At 41.3% G+C, this 27,815-nt stretch overlaps 1 protein-coding gene across 1 annotated transcript in view; it reads right to left on the bottom strand.

Moving 5' to 3' along the window:
- The window catches only part of PHEX (phosphate regulating endopeptidase X-linked), a 218,749-nt gene that overhangs the window by 116,647 nt on the left and 74,287 nt on the right, over positions 1–27,815 (bottom strand). The gene's annotated exons all lie outside the window — the stretch shown is intronic.

Raw genomic sequence — 27,815 nt, 5'->3', positions numbered from 1 at the left:
ACATCATTCTGAACTAAAGACAAAGGGGCAGGGGGTCTGGGACTTTGGAGGAAAGGAATGCACTTCACGGGGCAGTAAGAAGAGCAGGTGTTTGGTAATTAGATGTTTGTCGTGCCATACACATGGGCCATTCAAATAAAATTTATCTCTGCTAATAACCCTCACTCCGGGAAAGACTCCCAAGTTAGATTCTTCTCTGCTGTTAAGGGAAGGGCAAAAGTTTCCCTCGAGCCCATAGGGTCTCAAGTGCCTTCAGCTCAGAATAATCTCCATGCCAAAGCCACCCAGCTTGGGGCAGCCTGCCCTTGGCTTCTACACTGTGAAAGACAAAGCAAAGATAAGGCAGAGGGAGATGTAGGGTTAAGAGAGGAGACCAAGGGTTTGGGGTTTGTTGTTGTTCCTGCTGCTTCTGTTGCTGTGGTGGTTGACCATGTGAGAGATCTAACTGTGTTTAGTCACTGGAAACTCAACAATAAGAAAACAACCAAAGTGATTTTAAAATGAGCCAAAGATGTAAGTCAATCAGAGAAAGACAATTATCATATGATTTCACTCATATGTGGAATATAAGAAACGGTGCCAAAGATCATAAGGGAAGGGAGGGAAAATGGAATGGGAAGAAATCAGAGGGAGACAAACCATGAGAGACTCTTAATCATGGGCAACAAACTGAGGGCTGTGGAAGGGGAGGTAGGTGGGGGGATGGGGTAACCGGGTGATAGGCACTAAAGAGGGCACATGATGTGATGAGCACTGGGTGTTATACGCAACTGATGAACTGTTGAATGCTACAATGAAACTAACGATGTACTATGTGGACTAATTGAATTTAAATTAAAAAATAAAATGAGCCAGACATTAACAATCACCTCCCTAAGAAGACATACACATGACAAGCACATGAAAAGGTGCTTCTCATGATAGGTCACCAGAAAAACGCAAACTGAAACAATGAGCTACCACTACCCACCTATTAGAATGGCCCAAACCCACAACACTAACACCACAAATGAGGCTGTGCAGCAACAGGAACTCTCAGTCACAGGTGGTGGGAAAGCAAAATAGCAGAGCCCCTTTGGAAAGCAGTTTGGCAGTTTCTTACAAAACTAAACATAATCTTACCACAGGATCCAGCAACCGTGCTCTTTGGTATTTACCCTAAATAAAGGAACTTATACCAACACAAAAACCGGCATAAGGATGTTTATAGAAACTTTGTTCATAATTGCCACATCTTGGAAGACCCGAAGATGTATTTCAGTAGGTGAGTGGATAAACAAACTGGTACTTCCAGACAATGGACTATTAGTCGGCCCTGAAAAGAAATGAGCCAGCAAGCCATGAGAAGACATGAAGGAGCCTTAAGTATCTATCACTACATAAAAAAAGCTAATCTGAAAAGGCTACATACTGTATGTTTCCAACAATAGGACATTGTGAAAAAAGGCAAAAACTATGGAGACAGTAAAAAGATCAGGGGTTACCAGGGGTGTAGGGAGAGCAATGACCAGGTAGAGTACAAAAGATTTTTAAGACAGTGAAACTACTCTGTATGACAGCATAATGATGGATACAGGTCACTGTGTGTGTGTGTGTGTGTGTGTGCGTCTGTTTTCCCAAACCCACAGAACGTGTAACACCAAGAGTGAACCTTAAGGTAAACCATGGACTTTGAGTGATATGTGTCAATGTATGTTTGTCATCGGTTAAAAAAAAAAAAAAAAAAAAGTCCCATTCTGGAGAGCAATGTTGATAATGGGGGAGATTCTGTATGTGTGGGGTCGGGGTGGGGGGTTTATGAGAAAGGTCTGTATTTTCCCCTCAGTTTTGCTATAATCATAAAACTGCTGTAAAATAATTCTTTTTAAAAATTAAAAAAAAAATACTGAAAAAGGATTCAGTGAAGAGGAAGAGGCTGAAAATACAGGAGCTGAGACCTGAGAGGGCAAAGGGGGACAGGATCCAGAGAATATATGGAAGGATTCACCTTAGACATGAGGCAGGATTATGAGAGAAGGGTAAAATGGTGGACAGGAATGCAGAAGACTCTTTAGATTAGATGATGGAAGGCTGAGAGTCTTCATGCAATGGTGTCTTTTCTCTATGAAATAAGAGCAAGATCTTCTACTAAAAGGAGGTTTCTCTAAAAAAATTCAATTTCTTCACATTCAGCTGTGTGCATCCTGGCAGCAGGAACATATTGGTAGGAAGAGAGGTATTTACAGAGGAGAACAAAGAGGGCAATGAAAGCTTTGCTCTCAGTACCCTAGCCAACATGTGGTGATAACCGAAAGCACCTAAAGAATACATAAAAAGCTGAACGTGTCCAAGGAAAATACTTGGAGTAAGGAGTATAAAAATTAATCTGCTTTCACTATGGTTTAAAATAAATGACTTAATCAAAAGGAACAAAATAAGCACTACCCAAGCCAAAGAGATTTTTGGCAAATACGTATTTTGGAATTTTTGGACTTCTACAGAGAATCTTAAGATCATTTTGCCCTTATTCGCTTCGGAGCACTTTTAGGAAGTATGTAACTATTATTAAACTGAGGCTAGCGTGCCTGGGTGGCTCAGTCCATTAAGTGTCTGACTCTTGATTTCAGGTCAGGTCATGATCTCAGGGTCCTGAGATCAAGCCCTGCGTCAGGCTCCAAGTTCAGTGGGGAGTCTGCTTAAGATTCTCTCTCCCTCTGTTCCTCCCCCTCTCTCTCTCCCTCCCTAAAAAACAAATAAAAAATAAAATGAGGCTGAGTGCTTCCAGATACTGCTCTCTAATAAGCACCTTGGTTTTGTAGGTCCCTCCCTTGCCATCCCTGGGCATTACAATGGCTCTCGAAGTCACTAACATTTTAAACATTTTGCATGGATGCTTAAAGCTCTCAGTCTCTACCCTGTTGACTGGCATCTCAAATGGAAATCTCTTAAGATGTGTAGGGGCCAAAGACAGGCTGCCCCAAAATGTACCACTTTAGCATATTGATTATTTTAAATAAAAGTTACAATGGGGCACGTGGGTGGCTCAGTCGGTTAAGCGTTTGCCTTCAGCTCAGGTGCTGATCCCAGGGTCCTGGGATCAAGTCCGGCATCGGGCTCCCTGCTCAGCAGGGACTCTGATTTTCCCTCTCCCTCTGCCCCTCTCCCCCTGCTTATGCACGCTCTCTCTCTGTCAAATATGTAAATAGAATCTTAAAAAAAAAAAAAAGTTACAAAAGAGCCTCCTCCATCCTCCTGAAAGCAGGAAATAAATCTCCCATGTGAAAGGTGTCACCCCTGTCCCAGGAGGTAAAGAGACATCCTTATCACCAGAGATGGGACATTTAGAGTCGAGAAGGCTGTATCAACAACCCTTGTTACTTTTTACTAACTTACTACCCCAGCCCAAATTCTGTCTAGAATTTCTTACTATTGAAGCTCCCAAAGTTAAGTCTCCCTTGTCCTGTCAATTCCTCACAGATCTATTGTTTCCTTGTCTAAAAAGTACGAAAACTCACTGCTCATTTCTTTACGTTTCAATTTCCTTAGAGGGCCTCGGTGCACATGTAATAAAACTTGGGTTTGTTCTCCCGTTAATTTGACTCATTTAAATTTCATTCTTAGCCCAGCTAGAAGACCTTGAAGGACAGAGAAAGAAAATTTCCTTCCTTTCAAGGGCAAAAAGATTTCTGCCTATTGCCAAGATGCAGAATGACAAATAATTGACTGTTGACTCAGGCAGCTTCCTTCTTCAGCTTCCTTTCCTTCTCTTCCCTTTCCCCTCCCCCTCCCCTCACCACCTCTGTCTTTTCTAAAACCCTATCTTGGTAACTCAGTCTCTCCATGGCCCTCTCAGATGTCAAAACCCAAGCCATCACTTCCCTCTTTGCTTTCCTGTGAGCCTCAGTTGGCCTTGGCCCTAGTCCTCTCAGGTGCCCCCGCCACCGCATCCCCCACCCACCCACTCCCCCTGGCCCCGCCCCTTTACAGATTTACTGTGTAACATTTTCTGTGATACAGTGCTGAGCCACCCCAGCAAAGTTCTAGAACAAGTGAAATCTTTTATGGTGATTAATGTCATTGGTTGTCATGTCAATGCAAATAAAAGAAATAATGAACTTAGCATGTTGGAACTAGGAAATCACTGAACACTTGTGATTTTTATCTTTAGACTTCTCTACAGCATCACATTATAACATCACCTTCAGTTAAGCCATGTTCCCTGAGGCATAAAAGCCTGCTAGAGTTTCAAAATAAGAAAAGAGAAAGAGTATTTCTTCACCAAACCTTGACCTAATGACCCCACCGGCCAACATGTAACATTAATAGAAATCACTTAAGGTGGAAATCCTAAATTGAAGTTTTCCATAGAAAATATTTTTTTAGACACAATAATAAAAACATACCAAAATTAAGTCAACTGTTTTTATGGTAAAATATGCCGCATTGAGATTAAGGGCCCTCTAGGCAAAGCAGCATTTTCCTAAGCATCTATTTATTTCAGATCTCAGGGATCCACACTGAAAATACAGTTCATTTGGGGCACCTGTGTGGCTCAGTCGGTTAAGCGTCCGATTCATGATTTCGGCTCAGGTCATGATCTCAAGGTCGTGAGACTGAGCCCTGCATCGGGTTCTGCGCTCAGCAGGGAGTCTACTTGGGATTCTCTCCCTCTGCCCCTCCCTCAGTGCTCATGCACGTGTACACTCTCTCTCTCTAAAATAAACAAAATCTTTAAAAAAAAAATAAGAAAATATAGTTCATTCAGTTGGTGTATGGGCAGTTGTTAGTTTTTTTCCTCAACCAGCGCTATTTTTTTTTTTTTTTTTTTTTTGCGAGAGAGAGAATGAGAGACAGCATGAGAGGGAGGAGGGTCAGAGGGAGAAGCAGACTCCCCGCTGAGCAGGGAGCCTGATGTGGGACTCGATCCCGGGACTCCAGAATCATGACCTGAGCCGAAGGCAGTCGCTTAACCAACTGAGCCACCCAGGCGCCCCAACCAGTGCTATTTAAAAGTGGTTCCACTTTTCAATCTTTGCACTGCAGGATTTTGCCCATAGTCGTAGTTTCCTTCAAAGCTGTGTCTCTAGCAATAAAAAAAAAAAAAAATCCTACATGGCCAACACAGATCCTTCCTCATACCCATGAATCCCCCAAATTTAAGCCCATACTATTAGGCTTATGATCAGAACAATAAAGGTGTGTGTGTTTAATTGCCGTTTACATATATTTGGTCTCCACAACAAAATCTGGAAGCTTTGAAAATAGCAATCACAATTTAGATCAAATGAGATGATGGATATGTAAACACAGGGATCACTGGCAAACCAACCCAAATGAGCCAATTTAGCATAAACATTATTTTGAGCCAAAAACAATCAACATCCAGCAGATTCAGGAAAAGCTCTTTACCTCCCATTCAACTGCCTACTTATACCAAGATGACAGCTATTCACAGAGATTGCCTCTTTCCTAAGAAACTTAACTACATAAGGCAACCTATGTCTTCCAAACATCTTTTCTACCTTTGTGCTAATAGTCTCTGTCCCCTTCATGTCCTCAGACTCTTCCCTTCTCCTGAGCTCAGATAAGCCTCCTGGTACCTCAATGTCTTCGGAATTTCATGGCTGTGTGGATTCCCCATTCATACAAAACTAAACTTGATTTCCTCCTGTTAATCTCTCTCATGTCAAGTGGATTCTTAGTCCAGCTAGAAGGGCCATAAAGGGCAAAGAAAATTCTTCCTCCCCAATGGTGGTGTAGTCAGCAAGACAATGACTCGCTAGACACCGCTCACACCAGACACAGCTACAGCAGAGAGATCCTTGGGACATCAGACAAACAGTTAGCAGAAGGCAAGGTTTCTTACCATGTCAGTCTCCCAGAATTTCTCTTTGTGGAGTCTGATGGAGCAAGAGTGGGAAAAGCCTCCTCCTCTCTCTACAAATTTAGATTAACAGGAGAAAATACTTGTGGAACTCTTTCCTTGGGCTTAGCAACTCATCAGTTAAATCTGGTAGAGTACTCTGGTTTCTGATCCATCTCCTCCCACATACAGTCTTTGTTTTCCTTTGTGTCTTTTATGTCATTTATCACACAAACTTTGCTGTGGGTTAATGTACACATGAGGCAAAGGCTGTTGCTAAGGGACATCTTGGAAGACAAGGCCATAACACTGGTGGGCACAGGTGGAGCACTTAAAAGCTGTCAGAGCGCTCTCCACCTAACTCAAAGTCTCCCGTATTGGGAGAAGTTGGTCACAGAATGGGTTAGATTGACACGAGGTCACCTGCCAACCTCAAGAAAACTTCTGTGCAACAGGGTACACTGTAAAACGACACGCAATCCCCAACCCACAGCACATCCCTCCAAGAGACCCAAGGCTCAGCCTGAGCTATAATGTGCGTTTAAGACAAATCTTGCTGTGGATTATGATTTTTCCTTTTGTCATATTCTGTGTCCTAAGAGCTTGGTTTTGTGACCAGTGAGAATGTTCTCTTTGGTCTCCACCATTCAGAGGGTGCACTTACCAGGGTGCACCTTGGTGACCAAATAGAACAGGAATCTGAGTCTCTCTCTCTCTCTCTCCAGCTGTGCCCGCTCTCAGGGAAGTTTGTCATGAGAGGTCCTGGCCCAGAGGAAGCTTTGCCGTTTCAATCTTCGTTGCTTGTCAGTGCGGGAAAGTCCCATTCCAGAAGCACCCGCCCCATGTCACAGATGAGCAGGTCTGTAACTGGGGGCATCTCACAATTTTGTGAGGACCAGAGACACAGTTTTCCCTACACCATCCTTACTGCCTATGCAGGGCACACTTTTGCTTTCTTAGACTAATTTTGGGAGTAAACTTTTGGATCATGGGGACTGCCCTCTTTGGATGCCTCTTAAGTCTTCATTAAGCCATTGAAAGGATTATTGTGGTTTGAGTCGCTATTCACAGATCCTACTGGCCAGTGGCCAGATGATGGAGCCTCTAAATTGGCCGTATTTAATAGAAAAATATACTTTATAGAAAGGTCTCAATTCTCTTATTAGTAAAATGGCTAGCCTTAAGGGACTCCCTGAAAAGATGAAAGAACAGAAATCAGGCTTAAGATTTAAAAATAAATGTCCACATCCAACCTAAGTTCCCCTTCTTAAAATCTAGCCTCATCTGCCCATTGTAACTTCCCCTTCCCTACAAGATTTACAGGGAGCACTCCAGCCTGACCTCTAGGTTCAAAGTATACAGGTTGCTGGTGTAAAAGCTAAAAGCCAGGAAATGAACTTAACGACAGCACGTGAGCCTGGCAGCAAGGCTGGCTTTGCTCCTGCGTCCCAGGGCTCTGTCATCAGGCTCTGCCAGCCTCAGGCATTCATCCACGATGTCCTCTGGAGGTGTATCCTAGACGCCACCCCACCTCCCAAAGGATTCATGTCCCTGGACAGCAGCAGAGCTTTTCAATTATAAAGTCCTTTTACCTCTGTTTTCAGAAGATCCTACCAAATTTAGAAAGGAATTAGAAAGATTAACGACTATTCACAACCCTTCACAGAGGAAGCAAGACCAAACTTTAACCTACCCCTCCTACAAACGATTTGCAGGCTAAAGGCCAATATTCATGGCCCAAGGCTGAACTGTGTACCAGGGAAAATAGGCTTTTGCTAAAAGGCTTTATACAGGGCACCTGGGTGGCTCAGTCCTTAAGCCGTGGCCTTCAGCTCAGGTTATGATCCCAGAGTCCTGAGATCGAACCCCGCATCGGGTTCCCTGCTCAGCGGGAAGCCTGCTTCTCCCTCTCCCACTCCCCCTGCTTGTGTTCCCTCTCTCACTGTGTCTGTCTCTGTCAAATAAAATCTTTTTAAATAAATAAATAAATAAATAAATAAATAAATAAATAAATAAGCAAGCTTTATACAGACTTGACAAAGGCCTAAATCTGATTCCCATTTTTTTAAAGATTTAAAATTTTTTTAAAGATTTAAAGATTTATTTGAGAGAGAACGGGAGCATCGTGGGGGCAGGAGAGGGACAGAATCCTCAAGCAGACTCCCCGCTGAGCGCAGAGACCCGCAACACAGGGCTCGATCCCACAACCCTGAGATCATGACCTGAGCCAAAACCAAGAGTTAGAAGCTTAACCAAATGAGCCACCCAGGTGTCCCTCTTGATTTCCATTTTAGTTAAAAATTTCCTTAATATAAAAAAGCAAATTTAGTTTTAAAAAATGGGCCAGTCCCTTGATTTTCAGGCTGTGATCCAATTCTTTGGAGGATCAGAAACAACTGTGTTTTACAAACCTCTAAAAACCAGAAATGCAACTCTAGAAACAAGTCAAAGCACCCAGCTTTACCACTCCCAAAAACTCCCCTATTCTTCTCAAAATATTTGTAGATATTATAAAAGATCAGGATATTGGAACAAAATTGTCCTTTCCTTTTTTTTTTAAAGGGCAAATTTTAAATAGCAGTTACTCTGAAAACTAGAGAAAAAATTTTGCATTCTTTCTTTGTCCCTTGAAATTATAAAACTTACCATGTCTTTTTTTTTTTTTTTTTTTTTAAGATTTTATTTATTTGAGAGAGAGAGAATGAGAGACAGAGAGCATGAGAAGGAGGAGGGTCAGAGGGAGAAGCAGACTCCCCGCTGAGCAGGGAGCCCGATGCGGGACTCGATCCCGGGACTCCAGGATCATGACCTGAGCCGAAGGCAGTCGCTTAACCAACTGAGCCACCCAGGCGCCCCTTACCATGTCTTTGAAATGTAAACACAGCCCATAATCACCTGAGACTAAAGAAAAAAACAGGTTAAGATGTCTTTTTTTTTTTTTTTAATACAAAATGCTCAAAGGATTTTTGTGGCCGGACTCCAGCACCCCTGATAACTAGCAGACATGCTCCAAATCTCCACCTTGGAGAAAACTTGGATACTTTCTGTGTACCTTTATGATGTAAATTACACCTCCATCATCTCTGCATGTAAGAGCCATTCCTCGAAATACAAATTTTAGGAAGAGTTTTTCATCAGAAAAAAAGAGAGGGAGATATTTGGAAATTCTCTCTGATGAGGGAGCAGAAGGCTAGCTGAAGACAAAGCACAAGCTGACACCCTGCAACCTCTTCCCCACCCCCCGCCACTCTCGGGTGGGACTCCTGTGACTTTCTTCCAGGGATCTCCCAACTATCTTAATGTTAATACCTTGCCAGAGGGGAAAACAACCTCAACTTGACGAGGGCAAGGCCTCCATTATCTTGTAGGTCATCTTTAGCATATGAAAGTTCTTTTGAAACCTCCCTTTTCCTTACTTCCCCCAAAATCCCAGTATATAATCAGCCACTCCTCAAGACCCCAGTGCGGCAGCTCTGTCTGCCCACAGGTCCTGTCCCCGTACTTTAATAAAACCACCATTTTGCACCAAAGACGTCTCAAGAATTCTTGGTCGGGCACCTGGGTGGCTCAGATGGTTAAGTGTCTGCCTTCGGCTCAGGTCATGATCCCAGAGTCCTGGGATCGAGTCCCGCGTCGGGCTCCCTGCTCAGCAGGGAGCCTGCTTCTCCCTCTGCCTCTCTCTCTCTCTCTGTCTCTTATGAATAAATAAATAAAATCTTAAAAAAAAAAAATTCTTTCTTGGTCCTTGGCTCCAGACCTCACCCCACCAAACCTCACCTATATTCCAAAACTACATCATTTCCACAAGTATCAGTAAAAACAAAAACTAGAAAATTTTTTTGTCTCTTTGTTGTATGTGTCTCCACATACGCTGTTAATGTAAGATATTATCTCTACCTCTGGATGAGTTTGCTGAAATTAACTTGTAAAAGAACTCTACGTAGTTGGTTTGAAGGCAAGCGCTTATAAGGTTGGGCATCTAACACTCAGAAAGATAGAAACTAACCCAAATGTTTTTCAAGTTCATGTGATCGGGGGGGAAAATATTCAGTATTAAAGCTTATTTAAGATTGCTGGTTTAATTAAATGGACATATCTTCAGAGTTACCAGCATAAAATATAAAACTTATCCTGCCTATGTTTACTAAAAGTTTAACAAATTCATGTTTTCTCATTTACATTTACCAGGAAAAAAAATTAAAATAATGGCTGACTTTGTCTAATGCCTCATGAAGTTTGTTGGGTAATCTAAACAGAAGTGTTAAGAACAAGTAAATTAAACTGATGTAAATAAGACAAAAAGGGTTGTAGGTATATTTTTAAATAGCTTCCAAAAGGTACCAAAAACTTTGGTAACCTGAAACTTCAAAGTTTTGGTAAGTTAAATGATAAGTTAAATTCATTTAACATCTAGATCATTTTCAAGTAAGATAAAATAATGAAGCCTTAAGTACTAAACCTAGGTTTACCTAACTTTTGTCTTATGACAGAGAAACTAAAGATAAATTTGGGTCTGTTAGTAAACATGTTTTGTGCCTTACTGAAAGACTGTACTATAAAGAAGTGCATGTTTCTAGAAATTATAAAATTTATTCATAAATTTGTCAATCTAAAGACTACTGGTATAACAAACAGTTCACAATTGCTTACTACTTAGTTTTCACTAGAAATTAAGGTTTCTAAGAATTTCTAGGAATTCTAATAAACATAATTATAACTACTGGAGATAATAAAGGGGACAACCCTGTATGCGAGCAAAATAAGATGTGTGTTTTTGGTAAGAAGTAGTATAAGGAATAGAAATACATTTTTGTTGAGGGGAAAAAAAAATTTGTCCTAAAGTGAGGCTGGTTATTTAAAGAGGGAAAGTAGGGCAAAATCTGAATGCAAAGAAGAAAGTTGTAAAAAGTTTATGGAAAAAAAAATTTGGAAAGAAATTTTATGTGTGGTTGGTACTGGCTAAGATTAGGATAAATTTAAGTAAGTAAATGGGTTTTAATATCAAAAATAAACTGGTGCAAAATTAAAATTTTGTCCTTGTTAAAAGGACAAAGTTTTCCTGAACTACTGGTCTGCTCTTTAATAAGAAACTGTAAACCAAACTTTTTCTTTGCCTTTAACGTTGTCTGCCTAGGGGCGCCCGGGTGGCTCAGTTGGTTGAGCAACTGCCTGGCTCGGGTCATGATCCTGGAGTTCTGGGATCGAATCCCACATTTCAGCGGGGAGTCTGCTTCTCCCTCTGACCTTCTCCCCTCTCATGCTCTCTCTCTCAAATAAGTAAGTAAAATCTTTAAAAAATAAATAAAGTCATCTGCCTAGAGAACTAGGATTATGTGTTTTGTCAAAATAATTTCCTATGCCTATCAAGCCTTTGATTACTTAAGAAAACTGAGTCTTAATGTATAAAGAGCTAAATTTTGCCCACAACTACGTAACAGTCTGCATTTGCCTTTGAAATCTTTTTATTGTCACTTTGGTTAAATGGATAATTATATATTGTTTCATAATAATCTGTGATCCTATTTAATCAAATGTACAAACATTTTAATTTTTTTTTTTAAGATTTTATTTATTTATTTGAGAGAGAGAATGAGAGACAGAGAGCATGAGAGGGAGGAAGGTCAGAGGGAGAAGCAGACTCCCCGCCAAGCAGGGAGCCCGATGTGGGACTTGATCCCGGGACTCCAGGATCACGACCCGAGCCGAAGGCAGTCGCTTAACCAACTGAGCCACCCAGGCGCCCCCATTTTAATATTTTTTGACAGCTTTCCAAAGTCAAATTCTAAAACAAAGTCTTTTGGCCACAATCTGAGGTGTTACAAAGAGCCCAAAGAACATTTCAAAGATTTTGTGAGACATTAAACTAATTAGGCTTATTTGGTATGTTAAATTACATGAGAAGCATTGTCAAATAAGTGGTACTAAACGCTCTTAGATTTTATTTGTGCAGATGTGTTATTAAGAGAAGTGTTCTAAAAATGGTATGAAACTCCTGGAAATCTGATGTCCTGATATGTTATTATCTTAAAGTGTTGCGTGTCACAGACATAACCAAATTTCCTTGTCAATTGCATTGTAATGAACTCTAATCAGATCTCTGACCGTGGATATTTTTCTATCTTATTATTTAGTTACTGATTTACTCTGATGTTGTTACAAATGTGCTTCACCTTCACTGAGACTCATAAAAAGAAGTCTGAGGACAAGTTTCTGATAAGCTTAAGATCACAAAACTTAACTATGTAAGAATTTCCAGAACTGATGGAAAAACTGGATTTAAGCAGAACAGTAATTAATAACATGGCACTGAATGAGCTGAGGCGGGTAACTAATTTTTATGACTTTGTTTAAAACATTGCTGACTTTTCGTGGGGAAGCTGGTGCTAAATCGTTGCTAGACGACCTGCTTCTGGGTTGGGGTTTTGCACGTCACAGAGCAGCCCCCCTTGCTGCGATCTATTGGAAGTCAGCCGTCGACAGAAGGGTTTGTAAAAAACAAATAAATAAAAACAATAATTTATTTTAAAAAAGTAAAAAAAAAATAAAACATTGCTGACTTTTTAAAAAAACGCTTTGTTTTCCCAGATTTGAGGAAACTTTTCTCTTAAGCTAACTGACTTACAGCAGTTTGATAAAATACACCTTTGTCAACAAAATGAAACATTTACCTTTTTCTCCCTACCTAATCCCTCCAGAATTCAGAAGCTCAGGGAGTATTCCTATATTTTCATGGCAACATATTTGCATAAGGTAAGAATCCGTTCTCCTTATGACATGACATAATTGGAAACATTGGTTATATTACCCGGGCTTTGACTAGAGTGTCATATTTGAGAGAGACATGCATAGACTCAGATATGACCAGACAGCTTTAAGGAACTAAGGTTGACTTTATTGAATCAATAAAGCTCCTCGGGAAATGTCCGCCTAATACCTAGCTTACTAGGTGAATAAAGAAGGTCACTTCCTGGCAGGTACAAAAACCTCGAGATATTTGGGGGACCTCAAGAAGAGAGGAATTAACCTAAATCTATAGGCATTGCAGGCGAAGTCTGATGGCAAGTATTTGGCTTGGCTTCTGGTCTCAAAAGGCTGTTAAAAGTTCAACATAGAGATTCCTTATAAAAAGTTCCAGCAAAGCAGGTTAAAAAAAAAAAAAAAGCCTTGGCCGTCCCCTGGTGTCTGAGTAATTCCAGATTCCCACAAAATATGGACTCATTTTCCACTCCAGCTGCATTGGCCAAGCAGCTGCCAAGAACAAAGGCTGCATCTTCCGATACCTGGCAAACAAATGCAGTACTGCCTCAAGAAGTGATTCCTTCTCTGAGGTGCCCACAAGTACTTTTGGGGAGAAGCTTCCAGAGCAAGTCAAGGAGCACCTGTCCTTCTCTGAGACTGGAGAAACTGCGTGAAAGAATCTGGATGCCAGGAAGGAGGCAATGGTTTGGGCAGAAATGGCTGCTAAGATTGCTAGGAAGCTGGAGAAACAGGAGAAGAAATGCGTGAAGAAAGAAAGCAACAGCCAGCTGCGAGCACCCTCAGGTCTTCAGAAACCAGCAGCAGTACCCCTGAGGAGTGTGAGAAGACAGGTGAAAGGCCCAAAGGAAAGCAAAAGCAGGGGCGCCTGGGTGGCTGTCGTTAAGCATCTGCCTTCAGCTCAGGTCATGATCCCAGGGTCCTGGGATCGAACCCCACATCGGGCTCCCTGCTCTGCGGGAAGCCTGCTTCTCCCTCTCCCACGCCCCCTGCTTGTGCTCCTTCTCTCGCTGTGTCTCTCTCTGTCAAATAAATAAATGAAATGAAATCTTTAAAAAATAAATAAATAAAATAAAAAGAAAGCAAAAGGCCCAGAAGGTTCCTCAGGACAAAGGAACGGAAATCCCATCTGTCTCTTTCTCCAAACCCAAGAAAAAGAAATCTGTTTCCAGGGAGGACGTGGTCAGTGGTGATCTTGAAGAGAAGGCTGGCAGGGCAAGTCTTCCCAAGAGGAAGAAATCTTTCCCTGAAGAGGAACCAGTTAATGATCCTCAAGAGGCAGGAAGCAGGAGTGTCCCCAGGAGAAAGAAAAAAATTCTCTTCCAAGGAGGAGCTGCTCAGCAGCATACCTGATGAGGCTCCTGGCAGCAAGAGCCACAGCTCCAAGAAAAAGAAAACGTTCCAGAAGCTATCCCCGGAAGATCAGAACAGACACTTCTCTGGTGGGGACATAATCCATGGTGACCTTCCCATCCCTTAGAGCCCAATAAAAACAAATTCACAGAAAAAAATAATAATAAAATGTAAAAAGTCCTGGGGTGCCTGGGTGGCTCTGTCTGTTAAGCATTCAACTACTGAATTCAGCTCAGTTCATGATCTTAGGGTCACGGGATCGAGCCCTGCATCAGGCTCCACAGTGCACACTTAGAATCTGCTTAAGACTCTCTCTCTTCCCCTTGGCCCCTCCCCCCCTAAAAAAAAAAAAAAGTCATATAGTCAACTACTATTCTTGCTGCACTTATGTAAATGATCAGGCCAAGGTTTTTTGAAACTAGGCTTTTCACAAACAAATATTAATTAGACTATCTTTGGTAAACACGAGGATGATTATATAGAGAAAATATGTTTCAATAACACTTTTGAATAAATATTAAACTCTAATATTGTTCATTATAAACTCACCTAGATCCTGATTCCTTCTAGTTTCCTCCAGTGCTTGGCTACAACTCTCCAGACTAATGTTTTCAATTTTTCTCCCATCTTTCTGAGTTGGATTCATCTGAAAACTAAAATTGCCCTTTCCCCTAAAACCCTGCCAACAAATATGAATGACTTGATGCAAACTTCAGAGAAATCTCCAAAATCTCACATATAGGCAACCTTCACACCTGTTGCTCTATGGGCCTTTCAAAAAGATCACCAGAGACATTCAAACTACAGACTAGAAAAATCAGACTACCACTGCCTGCTCTCACGCTATCTAAAGATGCTTCAAGCTTAACATCTAGAAATCATCTCAACTAGATATCCTCAGACTCAAAGTGATTTCTAATTTGATCCAATCATTAACCACTGTCTTTGTATCCATACAAATGCCTCTTGTTTAATACCTGATGGCTTGAACCATGGGCCCAACCTTGAGAACACAGCTGTATCACCGCCTCCTAAAATGAGTTTAATTTAACTGACCTATTGTCAGGAGTATTCAACAAGATAGAACAACCTACCAACTCAATTTTTACTGTGTGAAACTTAAGGGAAGTTTTAGAGGAGCAAACTTTAGGGGCCAAGGGCAGGCTGCCCCAAGATGGTCCACTCTGGCATGAACATTATTTTGAGTCAAAAGCAATCGAAACCTAGCACAAACAGGGAAAGCTCTTTATCTCCCCCCTGGACTGCCTGCTTAAACCAAGGAGACAGCTGTTCACAGAGATTCCCCTTTACCTAAGAAATTTATCTGCATAATGGGGCAACCTTTGTTATCCAAACATCTTCCCTCACCTTCCCGCAAATGGTCTCCCTTCCCTTTGTACCCTCAGACCCCCACCCCACTCCTGAGCTCATATAAGCCTCGTGTTGCTTGACTGTCTTTGGATTTTCATGGCTTTATGGATTCCCCATACTTATGAACATAAATTTGATGTATTGCTGTTAACCTATCTCATGTCAATTTGATTTATAGTCCAACAAGAAGGACCTTAAAGGGCAGAGGAAATTCTTGCTCCCTGACATAAGCAAACTTAAGTGTTCTACAAATTTTAAATTGTTATTTTATGATTTCATAGCTCGTGATATGATTTTTCAGATATGATTTCCTATCTCATAAAACATATAGCAAATGCTCATAAATACAAGTTGATTTAAATATTTGTTATTTATACTGTAACTATTTATTAAACTGAGTTTGAATTGGTTCCTGGTAAAAATAGAACAATGGCATGAAAATAAGAAGTAAAGAAGAGACCCATATTGAGATGGGAGAAGGGGTTAAGCCGGAAAAACTAAGGATGGTTAGAATATGCTGAGGTTTCTGGCAGCCAAGCAAGCTAATAAAATAAATCATACCAGTTTGTTGGGATTAACAAACTTGCATAGCTATTAAATATGTTGGCAAAAGAAAAAAAGATTATCAAGTTATTAGGGCCACAGACATGCTATAAAGCATGTTGGTTGGTGGTGCAAGAGTTTTGCACGTCCTTTTATCAAAAACCTTAAGACTCGGGTGAAGATAATAAGGAGTAAGATCGGGCGCCTGGGTGGCTCAGTTGGTTAAGCGACTGCCTTCAGCTCAGGTCATGATCCTGGAGTCCCGGGATCGAGTCCCGCATCGGGCTCCCTGCTTGGCAGGGAGTCTGCTTCTCCCTCTGGCCCTCCCCCCTCCCATGTGCTCTCTCTCATTCTCTCTGTCTCAAATAAATAAATAAAATCTTAAAAAAAAAAAAATAAGGAGTAAGATCTTATTTACTGGATATAAACAGAAAGACTGTGTTCAAATTTTATAACTTGTCTTTTCCTGTTTCCTACTTTCCTGTTCTAAGAGGAAATGAAGCAGAGACTAGAATAATATTTAGAAATCAACCAGTCTCATGATGGTCTAGCCTTCGGCTGTGGGTAAACTTCCCCCAGCAAGGAACTGCCTGGTCACTTCTAAAATTCAGCTCTGTTGGAAGGTGTAAATGCTTTTTTTCAGTGAATGAATTTTTAGTACCGGGTCTTCTCAGTCCACAGGTCTGATCAGATCTGATTGACAAGACTGTGGCCGATAATGAGGGGCAAAGGCAACAGTGTCCAATATTATCCAAGACCAACAAGAAAGATGGCCCAAATGTGTCATGATCATGGCAACACACTCAAAGCCAGAGGTAAGGGCAGTGTCCACACTTTTTTCAAAAGAATTCCCTATGAGCTATCTAAATTATTTGTTTTGCCAGATTTCATTTTGCCAAAGGTTGCTTAAAAAGAGCTGTCAGACAAAAAGAAATCAAAGGCATCCAAATTGGCAAAGAAGAAGTCAAACTCTCACTCTTTGCAGATGATATGATACTTTATGTGGAAAACCCAAAAGACTCCATCCAAAACTGCTAGAACTCATACAGGAATTCAGTAAAGTGGCAGGATATAAAATCAATGCACAGAAGTCAGTGGCATTCCTATACACCAACAACAAGACAGAAGAAAGAGAAATTAAGGAGTCAATCCCATTTACAATTGCACCCAAAACCGTAAGATACCTAGGAATAAATCTAACCAAAGAGACAAAGGATCTGTACTCAGAAAACTATAAAATACTCATGAAAGAAATTGAGGAAGACACAAAGAAATGGAAAAACGTTCCATGCTCATGGATTGGAAGAACAAATATTGTGAAGATGTCTATGCTACCTAGAGCAATCTACACATTCAATGCAATCCCCATCAAAATACCATCCACTTTTTTCAAAGAAATGGAACAAATAATCCTAAAATTTGTATGGAACCAAAAAAGACCCCGCATAGCCAGAGGAATGTTGAAAAAGAAAAGCAAAGCTGGCGGCATCACAATTCCGGACTTCAAGCTCTATTACAAAGCTGTCATCATCAAGACAGCATGGTACTGGCACAAAAACGGACACATCGATCAATGGATCAGAATAGAGAGCCCAGAAATGGACCCTCAACTCTATGGTCAACTCATCTTTGACAAAGCAGGAAAGAATGTCCAATGGAACAAAGACAGTCTCTTCAACAAATGGTGTTGGGAAAATTGGATAGCCACATGCAGAAGAATGAAACTGGACCATTTCCTTACACCACACACAAAAATAGACTCCAAGTGGTTGAAAGACCTCAATGTGAGACAGGAGTCCATCAACATCCTAAAGGAGAACACAGGCAGCAACCTCTTTGACCTCAGCCGCAGCAACTTCTTCCTAGAAACATCGCCAAAGGCAAGGGAAGCAAGGGCAAAAATGAACTATTGGGACTTCATCAAGATAAAAAGCTTTTGCAAAGCAAAGGAAACAGTCAACCAAACCAAAAGACAACCAACAGAATGGGAGAAGATATTTGCAAATGACATATCAGATAAAGGGCTAGTATCCAAAATCTATAAAGAACTCATCAAACTCAACACCCAAAGAACAAAGAATCCAATCAAGAAATGGGCAGAAGACATGAACAGACATTTTTCCAAAGAAGACATCCAAATGGCCAACAGACACATGAAAAAGTGCTCAATATCGCTCGGCATCAGGGAAATCCAAATCAAAACCTCAATGACATACCACCTCACACCAGTCAGAATGGCTAAAATTAACAAGTCAGGAAACGACAGATGTTGGCGGGGATGCGGAGAAAGGGAAACCCTCCTACACTGTTGGTGGGAATGCAAGCTGGTGCAGCCACTCTGGAAAACTGTATGGAGGTTCCTCAAAAAGTTGAAAATAGAGCTACCATATGATCCAGCAATTGCACTACTGGGTATTTACCCCAAAGATACAAAAGTAGGGATCCGAAAGGGTACGTGCACCCCGATGTTTATAGCAGCAATGTCCACAATAGCCAAACTGTGGAAAGAGCCAAGATGTCCATCGACAGATGAATGGATAAAGAAGAGGTGGTATATATATACAATGGAATATTATGCAGCCATCAAAAGGAATGAGATCTTGCCATTTGCAACGACGTGGATGGAACTGGAGGGTATTATGTTGAGTGAAATAAGTCAAACAGAGAAAGACATGTATCATATGATCTCACTGATATGAGGAATTCTTAATTGCAGGAAACAAACTGAGTGTTGTTGGAGTGGGAGGTGGGGTGGGAGGGATGGGGTAGCTGGGTGATAGACACTGGGGAGGGTATGTGCTCTGGTAAGCGCTGTGAATTGTGCAAGACTGTTGAATCTCAGATCTGTACCTCTGAAACAAATAATGCAATATATGTTAAGAAAAAAAAAAGAAGAAGAAGAAGGTAGCGGGAGGGGAAGAATGAAGCAGGGGAAATCGGAGGGGTGGATGAACCATGAGAGATGATGGACTCTGAAAAACAAACTGAGGGTTCTAGAGGGGAGGGGGGTGGGAGGATGGGTTAGCCCGGTGGTGGGTATTGAGGAGGGCACATTCTGCATGGAGCACTGGGTGTTATGCACAAACAATGAATCATGGAACACTTCATCTAGAACTAATGATGTAATAATGTATGGGGATTAACATAAGAATTAAAAAAAAAAGAGCTGTCAGGACTGGGGTCAGATGATGACCTTTGCTGTAACAAGGTTTAGCCCATAGAGAGTTGTGAAACCTGGATCTGTTCTAGGAATTATATTTGGCTCCTTGAGCTGTTTCCTGAGACTCTCCTACGAGCCAGGTTTAGCATTAAATGATAGGGCAGGTTCCGGAATGTGGCCACGACACTAGTATTTAAAGGACCTTTTCCCAAGTGAAAGCTACTATAGTGGGTATGTATGGAGGATAAGGAACAGCAATAACCCTCAGGCACCTCCCTCACTCTCACTCTTTCAAAGAGAAATTAGAAAGAAGAGATTTCAAGGGAGGAGAGCCGCCACAGTCTATGCCAGGACTTTGATGGTATGAATTCTGTCATTAGGATTCATCTTAGGCATGTAGCTAACAGTATACATAACAGTATACTATACAGTATACTGTATAGTAACAGTAGCTCACAAGCACTGGGCACTTACTACACACCAGGCATTGCGCTAAGTCTTCTATGTGGATTACCTCGCTCAGTCCTCCCCACAAACCTCAAGTAGTCTTTGTATCCCTATCTGTGATTCGCTGTAATGATGGTTTTAATTCTACACCCCTTCCTTTGTCCACACCCTCTGCTGTGTGACTTCGTAGTTCCTCTCACTACAAATGCAGGCTCTGTTTCACCAGTCTGTCAATCTGCACTGGCCCTGCGGCTTGCTTTGGCCAACAGAATGTAGACCTGACATCGTGCCAGTTCTGAGCCTGGGCCTCGGGAGGCCTCACATGTCCCTGCCATTGCTACGAGCTGGCCAGCTCAAGGAAGTGAGACAGCTGGAGCAGAGCCGAGTCATCCTGATCACCTCTGCCAAAGCCAGCCTAGACCAGCCAAACCCCAGACGTGTGAGAAGCCAAAAGTAACCAAGAGCCAAAGTAACCAGAGCTGCCCAGGGGACCACCAGCTGACTCCAGATGTATCTGCAATAATTGCTCACGGGGGAAGGCCACTGAGGTTTTGTGACTGATCATTACACAGCATTACTGTAGCAGCAGAACCTGGTGCACCATTTATAAACAGGAAGACAGAGGCACAAAGATGGTAACTAACTGACCCCAACTGGTAAGACTACATACAGCTGGGTTCTGAGTTGCCAATGCAACTTTGCAGGAAACTGGATGTAATTTCTATATAAGGCCAATAGTTTATAACTATATTAAAAAGTTTTAAAAGTCAAATCATTTTGGTTTGCCTTAATTCAGACAGGTCTTCAGCAAAGAACCAAAGGAACTGATCTTGACATGACAGCTGATACCACTGACCAAACAGAAATGGACATGGTAGCCAGAGAGAACTGCCTTGCTTTCCAAGACCTGTGTTGAAGGGAATTTTATCTTTATCTGTACAACGGCTGTACTGAGAGCAACCCTCGTGAGTAGCAGCAACTGCAAGGGACGAAGAAACCCTCAGTATAAGGGCATCGCTATAATGCACAACACTGACTTTCATGTGACTTCTGCCACCAACATTAGAGTTACATCTCATTTACTCAACCACTGAGAGAAACGGTGAGCAGGGGAATTGGAGAACTTCAATATTAATGGCAGTACATCAATTCAATTATCTTGGCTCACTAATGAGGTGAACTCCTAGTGTATGGAAGTTGCAAGTTCAAACTCCACCACTGCAATTGGACCCAGGTGGGTACTTCAGTCTCTGGCACCAGCTGCAGCAGTATGGGCTGGGAGGAGAAACCCGTTTTGGGGGTAAGAATTACTATCGGAATTGGTCACACAGAGCGGCTCAGAAAATGGAAAGATACTGTAGGTCATCTATGGCATTACTTGGGGACATGAACAATGAATGTCTTTACCAGAAAGGGAAAAAGAAATAAGCTACTAGAGTGCAGGTGAAATTATTTAATTGCTTTACACAGGAAACAAAGTCTTAATTCTTCACTGAATAAGGTCTACATCTAAAGTGTAATAAAAGATTTGTTCCTCTTTAACTAGATTAACCTTCTGCACACAGAATGTTTTAATGTATAAAAGACTTTAGTATATGTGTCTTTTAATAATGTAGTAATTTTGTTGTTGTTGTTGTTGTTGCAGTTGTTGTTGTTTTAGATTTTATTTATTTATTTGACAGAGAGATAGAGAGCACAAGTAGGCAGAGCAGCAGACAGAGGGAGAGGGAGAAGCAGGTTCCCCACTGACCAGGGAGCCCGACGCGGGGCTCGATCCCAGGACCCTGGGATCACGACCTGAGCCGAAGGCAGATGCTTAACCGACTGAGCCACCCAGGCACCCCAGTAATGTAGTAATGTTTTAAATGTTTTAAAAATTTAGTAATGTTTTAATGTATAAGTGACTTTAGCTTTGATTTGAGAACTGACCAAGACTCTTTTCTTGACCAAATCTTAGTCAGGTTCCTTTAAGCCCTCTTCTTGACTAGGCCTTGACCTTGGCCCCCATCCTATCCTTGACAAGCCTTCATAGCCCAGTGTTAGCAAGAATCCCGGTTATTCGGTTTTTTGGGTTTTTTTTAAGATTTTATTTATTTATTTATTTGACAGAGAGAGAAACAGCAAGAGAGAGAACACAAGCAGGGGGAGTGGGAGAGGGAGAAGCAGGCTTCCTGCTGAGCAGGGAGCCCGATGCGGGGCTTGATCCCAGCACCCTGGGATCATGACCTGAGCCGAAGGCAGACACTTAACGACTGAGCCACCCAGGCGCCCAAGAATCCAGGTCAGTCGGTTTAGAGAGAATCCCCTACCCTTGATATCAGAGCACCCTCTGTATCTGATCAGATTTCCCCCTCTCCAGCCCTTGCTATCTAATCACACTGGCCTGCCTTCAGCAAAAGCCCTCTCACCCCTAAGGTCTCATCTTAGCAATTTTCCATCCACTGACTCCATTGCTCTTCTTGTTGGACATAAATCCCCACTGGTCTTTGCTCTATTCAGAGCTGAGCCCAGTCTCTCTCACCTACTGGGATAGTCCTTGCATTTTCTGCAATAGTACTGAATAAAGTCTTCCTTACTATTTTAACAAGTATCAAGAGTAATTTTTTTCTTTAACAGGATTTACCCTGTAACAAAAACATAGAAAGTATGAGGTACTAGCAAAAACATGGCTATTTGTAGAGCTGAGATACATGAATATATTAAGTAGAGTTTGGGGCACAGTGACTGTAATGAAATTAAATGATATGGTTTCATACAGAAGAACTGAGCACAGCCAAAATGTTCAAATGGGAAACCAACTTCACTGAATTTTCCAGAAACTACAGTTAAAGCTAAAAGATTTTTTTTTTTTTTTGCATTAACACTTAATAGAAAATTGTTCTTCAGCGTACATGTTCACATTTCTGCTTGGTAACTAAAGAATTATGAACATTTTTAAATAGCCTTTTTTGATGAGAAAGCTTACAGAGCCTTGGGTCACCATTCCAAACATCAGGGATCACTCCTCAGACTGATGTATGTAGAAAATACTGGAAATTGACCTCAGTGTGTAGACTGGGCCGAAGATATACCTAGAAAAGTTGCTCTTGGATGAAATCTCTGATAGCATCTGAATCAGCTCATTTCTTATTATTTTCCTTTTTCTTCTGAAAATTATATGAACATGAAAATGTGATGTCAACTGGTTGGACTTGAATTAAGCTTTTACTGTATTTATCTTTAAAATATTGAAGTATTAGAAGCAAAATCTATTCCAATTATTTCCTATCTCTAAAACACTAAGAAATAAACATGTGCCTTTTATTTTTATAAGATCTTAATATTACAATAAGTAATATCCTGATAAGAGTGAATTAATTATAAAACAAGCCACTTAGAAGTCTCCTCATTGGGGCGCTTAGGTGGCTCAGTCAGTTAAGCATCTGACTCATGATTTCTGCTCAGGTCATGATCTCATGGGTCGCGAGATTGAGCCCCATGTTGGGCTCGATGCTCAGCAGGGAGTCTGCTTGAAGATTCTTCTCACTTCTCTACCTCTGCCCCTTCCCACTCACATGTTCACGCTCTCTTTCTAAAATAAATAAATCTTAAACAAAAAAAAAGTCTCCTCATTATGACTGGTTTCCTCATTCCAGACATAAAATCAGTGAAGATTCGAGTGTTTTTTTGTTTTGTTTTTTCAGTGAGAAGCAAGGGAATAAGCACTAGTGTAAAGCTAGATTGTCTGGGCAGGAACGCCACCTAAACCATTTTTAAGCTGTCTGATCTTGGGATTACTTAAACTCTTAGAGCCTCAGTTTGCTCATCTGGAAGATGGGGGGGCAGTAAAAGCAGATATGGGACTATTATGAGTATTAAGTGAGTTAACACATTAAAAGCACAAGAGTACCGGACATCCAGTTAAACCTCAGTAAAAGTTAGCTACTTTATTATTATTGCCAGATTATTAAAGCATAAAACCCTTACCACTTTAGTCACACTAGGCCCATGCTGACCATCCCTTCCCTTCCTGGCTATCGTTGGTATCTTCGCCTACCCTCCATGGATGTGGATACTTATCTGGGGCATTTACTGATATATTTTAGATATAAATCATCATCAATAATAAAAAAGGAAGGGGCACCTGGCTGGCTCAGTCGATAGAGTATGCAACTCTTGATCTCAGGGTCATGAGTTCAAGCCCCACATTAGGGGTAGAGTTTACTTTAAAAATAGTAATAGAGGGGGGCGCCTGGGTGGCTCAGTTGGTTAAGCGACTGCCTTCGGCTCAGGTCATGATCCTGGAGTCCTGGGATCGAGTTCCGCATCAGGCTTCCTGCTCAGCAGGGAGTCTGCTTCTCCCTCTGGCCCTCCTCCCTCTCATATGCTCTCTCTCTCTCTCATTCTCACTCTCTCAAATAAATAAATCAAATCTTTAAAAAAAAAAAAATAGTAATAGAGGTGCCTGGGTGGCTCAGTTGGTTGGGCATCTGACTCTTGATTTCAGCTCAGGTCATGATCTCAGGGTCCTGGGATCAAGCCTCACATCAGGCTCTGTGCTCAGCACAGAGTCTGCCTATCCCTCTCCCTCTGCTCCTCCTCCTGCTCACATGCTCCCGCATGCACGTGTGTGCGTGCGTTCTCAAATAAATATTTTAAAAAATTAATTAAAAAAATGGAAAAGCAAAATATCAAGCAATACTTTAGACATCCTTCCTCCCTCCCACACACACACTCCTAAACTTCTCCTGTCATTTAGGTCATGAGCATACAGATCAGAGTTTGTTACCATGGGACAAGAGCATCATCTCTATTTATAGCAACAATACATCATGTATTCTTTGAGGAGTCCCACTTTCATATCCTGTGTATAACTTTCCACAAAAACAACTTGTTAAATGTTTAACTAATAGGCTGTAGTTCTGGTCTTCTAAATAAGATTTAAAAAATTAAAGAAGGTCTCTAATAAACAAGGTCCTGTTTTTGGTTCTGAAGACTGAGGAGAGAGAGAGAATGTTAGTGTAAAAGACACAAAATGGTATCCCCAGAACATATTTCGTTTGGCCTCCAAAGTATTGACCAAGATTTTTTTTAAAAAAAAAAAGATTTTATTTATTTATTTGACAGAGAGAGACAGCGAGAGAGGGAACACAAGCAGGGGGAGTGGGAGAGGGAGAAGCAGGCCTCCCGCTGAGCAGGGAGCCCAATGCGGGGCTCGATCCCAGAACCCTGGGATCATGACCTGAGCTGAAGGCAGACGCTTAACAGACTGAGCCACCCAGGTGTCCCTTCCTTTTACTTTTTTTAATGAGACTGTTAGAAAATGTAAAATTACCTATGTGACTCATATTCAAGTTCTTTTGGATAGTACCACTCTAGGTAACAAAGACAACTACTGTCCAAAGAGTTCTGCAACTATTCTCACTCCACTGGCCTGTCCTGCAGCCAGTCCCACATGGGTTAAGGCCCTGTCCCACTATCAAAAGGCACAAGATTCTTCCATATGCCTCTTTAGGGGGCTTTGCATTGAAGAATTCTCCTTTTTTTACATGCTATTCCTTCCCATTTCTAATTAAATCTGTAAAACTCCCATAGTTATGTGTAAGTGAATTAGTATGAATGTATATGTGAGTGTATGTGTGTGTGCGCATGTGTGTATGCGCGCAAGTGCACATGCACACTTGCCTAGGGGAAGTGGAAAAGAAATAGCAACTTGGAATTGTGTGTTTTCCCCAGTGAAAAGGAAGAGAACCCTGGTTGGTGGGGGGCTTTCTCTTCTACAAAGGAAACCTCAAAGGGAACTGCTCTCTCCTACCCTCTATAACAAAGGATGCCGAACAGAGGTAATTGGGCCAAATCCATTGAGAGACCACAGAAACAGATATTGAGGAGAAGCAGGAAGTCCCTTGGAAGAACCTCAGTACCAGTTGTCAAAGGAAAACTAATCAGTTTGTGGGGGGAAAAAAAAAAACAAGATGTCTGGAGGCCCCCACAGAGGGTTTGACAAAGTCCATTTAAACCAACTGGAACAAGGAAATTTTCAATGATTTGAAAAACTGAAGCAGTTATTTGCACTAATGCAACAGGCTTTGGTAAACAAAGTACTGATGTCTGAGTCAACAGCCTACCCTGCTCACATGAATCGCCAGGGTTGGGATTCTGGTGGCAACCGTTTGCAAGCAAATGAATGACGCATAGGCCTTGCTACTCCAAGTGTGGTCCCTGGACCAGCAGCATCAGCACCACTTGGGAACTTGTTATGCAAGTTCTTGGGTCCTAAACCAGACCTAAGTTAAAAAGATTCTGGGTAAAATGCAATGAGATTTTGCATTTTTACAAGAAGATCCTCATTTGATTTGTGTACACATTAAAGTTTGACAAGTACCTGAAATTTTACCCTCTGAATCTATTCATCTGCTTAGCAATCTTTTTTGTAAATAAAACAATGGCAGCCTTCCTTCGGAGTTAGAGTCTCTGGAATTTGTCCCACTGGGGATCTTTCTGGTTTTCTTTTTCTTTGGGCTGTAGTTAATAATACAGAATGTTTTTCAAGTAAATCAGTGGTTCCAGGTGGTTCTTGGATGAGAGCCCTGTAACAAGGCTATAAAAAGCCAGATATTTCTTTTATAAGTTTCCAACTTAAGTATTCCCTGAGGCAAATAGCTTCGGCTTAAAGGAGGAAAACAATTTTATGTAAAATAGATGAGTATCTGTGTAACTATCCCACTACCTCCAAGTCCCATGTATATCAAAATAAGGGGGAAAATTGCCAAAATCAACTTTTAGAATATTACACCCTAACACATGAAAAGGGGACTTTCACACCAAAACTGAGAAAAACAAATTAATCCACATACCTTTCATATTACTTAAAATCCTTCTGCAAAAAAAAAAAAAAAAAATGAAAAACAAAAAACCCTGTTATGCCTTAGTTGTTTTTATATCCTTCCCAAAGCTCATAATGTTACCACTGTGATTATCTGATAAATTCTCAATCCACTTACTCTAAGCAAAGAGTGAAAGAAAACACACAATGGGAATATCGAGCATTCTGAAATAAGACATTAATTCTCCAGTGGAATTATTTGCAAGAAGGGGACCTGCAGGTTCAAATATAGTCCCCAAAGTATCAAAACAACAACAACAACAACAAAAATCCAGGTAAATATACTTAGATTTAAGGTATTCCAAGGCAAACTTCAGCAAATACATAGTTACGTGTTACCTACTGTAGAGGCCAAGGGCTAACTGCCCCAAGATGGGCCACATTGGCAAGATTATTTTGAGTCAAAGGCAAACAAAACCCAGCAGATTCAGGAAAAGTTCCTTACCTCCCCCTTTAGCTGCCTACATTTACTTTGGAAAGGATCTCACCTGTGCCGGAGGAAGAGAGCTATTAACAGAGATTTCTCTGTACCTAAGTAATCTATGTGCACAGCAGGGCCAGCTTTGTTTTCCAAACATCTCCTCTCACCTTCCTGCAAATGGTCTTCCTCCCCTTTGTGTCCTCACAACCCTCCCTTTCTCCTGAGCTCAGGAGCTCACTTAAGGCTCATGGTGCCAGTCTTTAAAATTTCACGTCTATGTGGATTCTCCATATGCACAAAGTTAAACTTGGTTTTGTCCTGTTGATCTGTCTCATGCCAATTTGATTCTTTATCCAGCTAAAAAGACCTTGAGGGAGCCTGGGTGGTTCAGTTGGTTAATCGTCAGACTCTTGATTTTGGCTCAGGTCATGATCTTGGGGTCATACGGCTCCCTGCTCAGTGTGGAGTCTGCTTGAGATTCTCTCCTTCTCCCTCTGCCCCTTCCCCTGCTCATGTGTGCACATGCTCTCTCTCTGAAATAAATCTTTAAAAAAAAAAAAAAAAAAAGGACCTTGGAGGGCATAGGAAATTCTTCCTCCCCAACAGTATTAACACATACCAAACAGTTCATACTATGTAGCAGCACATAATACCAACCATTTGAATTATCGTGATGTAACAGACTTTACGTGTTTGTCTTTAAAATCAGTGTTTGTTGAGCACCTGCATCCAAGCTGCTCATATTTTTTTTTTCATATATTCTTATCTGAATGACTACAATGGATCATTATTAGTGAAATATACCTAAAATATACCTCTTGGACATACTGATTATTTGGGACTATTTGAGAAGCTACAGACATAGGGGACCCTCTCAAAACAGAGTTGAAGTTAGCCTTTCGTGAGAGAAATTAACATTTAGGAGGGAAATCTCATTGTAAGGGTATCTTCCTCCCTGTATCAGGAAAAGGAGGATGACTCTCAACTCTAGAAACTGTGATCAATGGAGAAGATCATGGACTTAAATCTGCATAATAACCTTACCTTTTGTCTACTG

This window comes from Mirounga angustirostris, unplaced genomic scaffold (genome assembly GCF_029215605.1).
Source record: "Mirounga angustirostris isolate CCGP_5_RB_7025 unplaced genomic scaffold, mMirAng1.0.hap1 SCAF_11, whole genome shotgun sequence".
Lineage (NCBI taxonomy): Eukaryota > Metazoa > Chordata > Mammalia > Carnivora > Phocidae > Mirounga > Mirounga angustirostris.
This window is presented reverse-complemented; position numbering and strand designations above follow the sequence as displayed.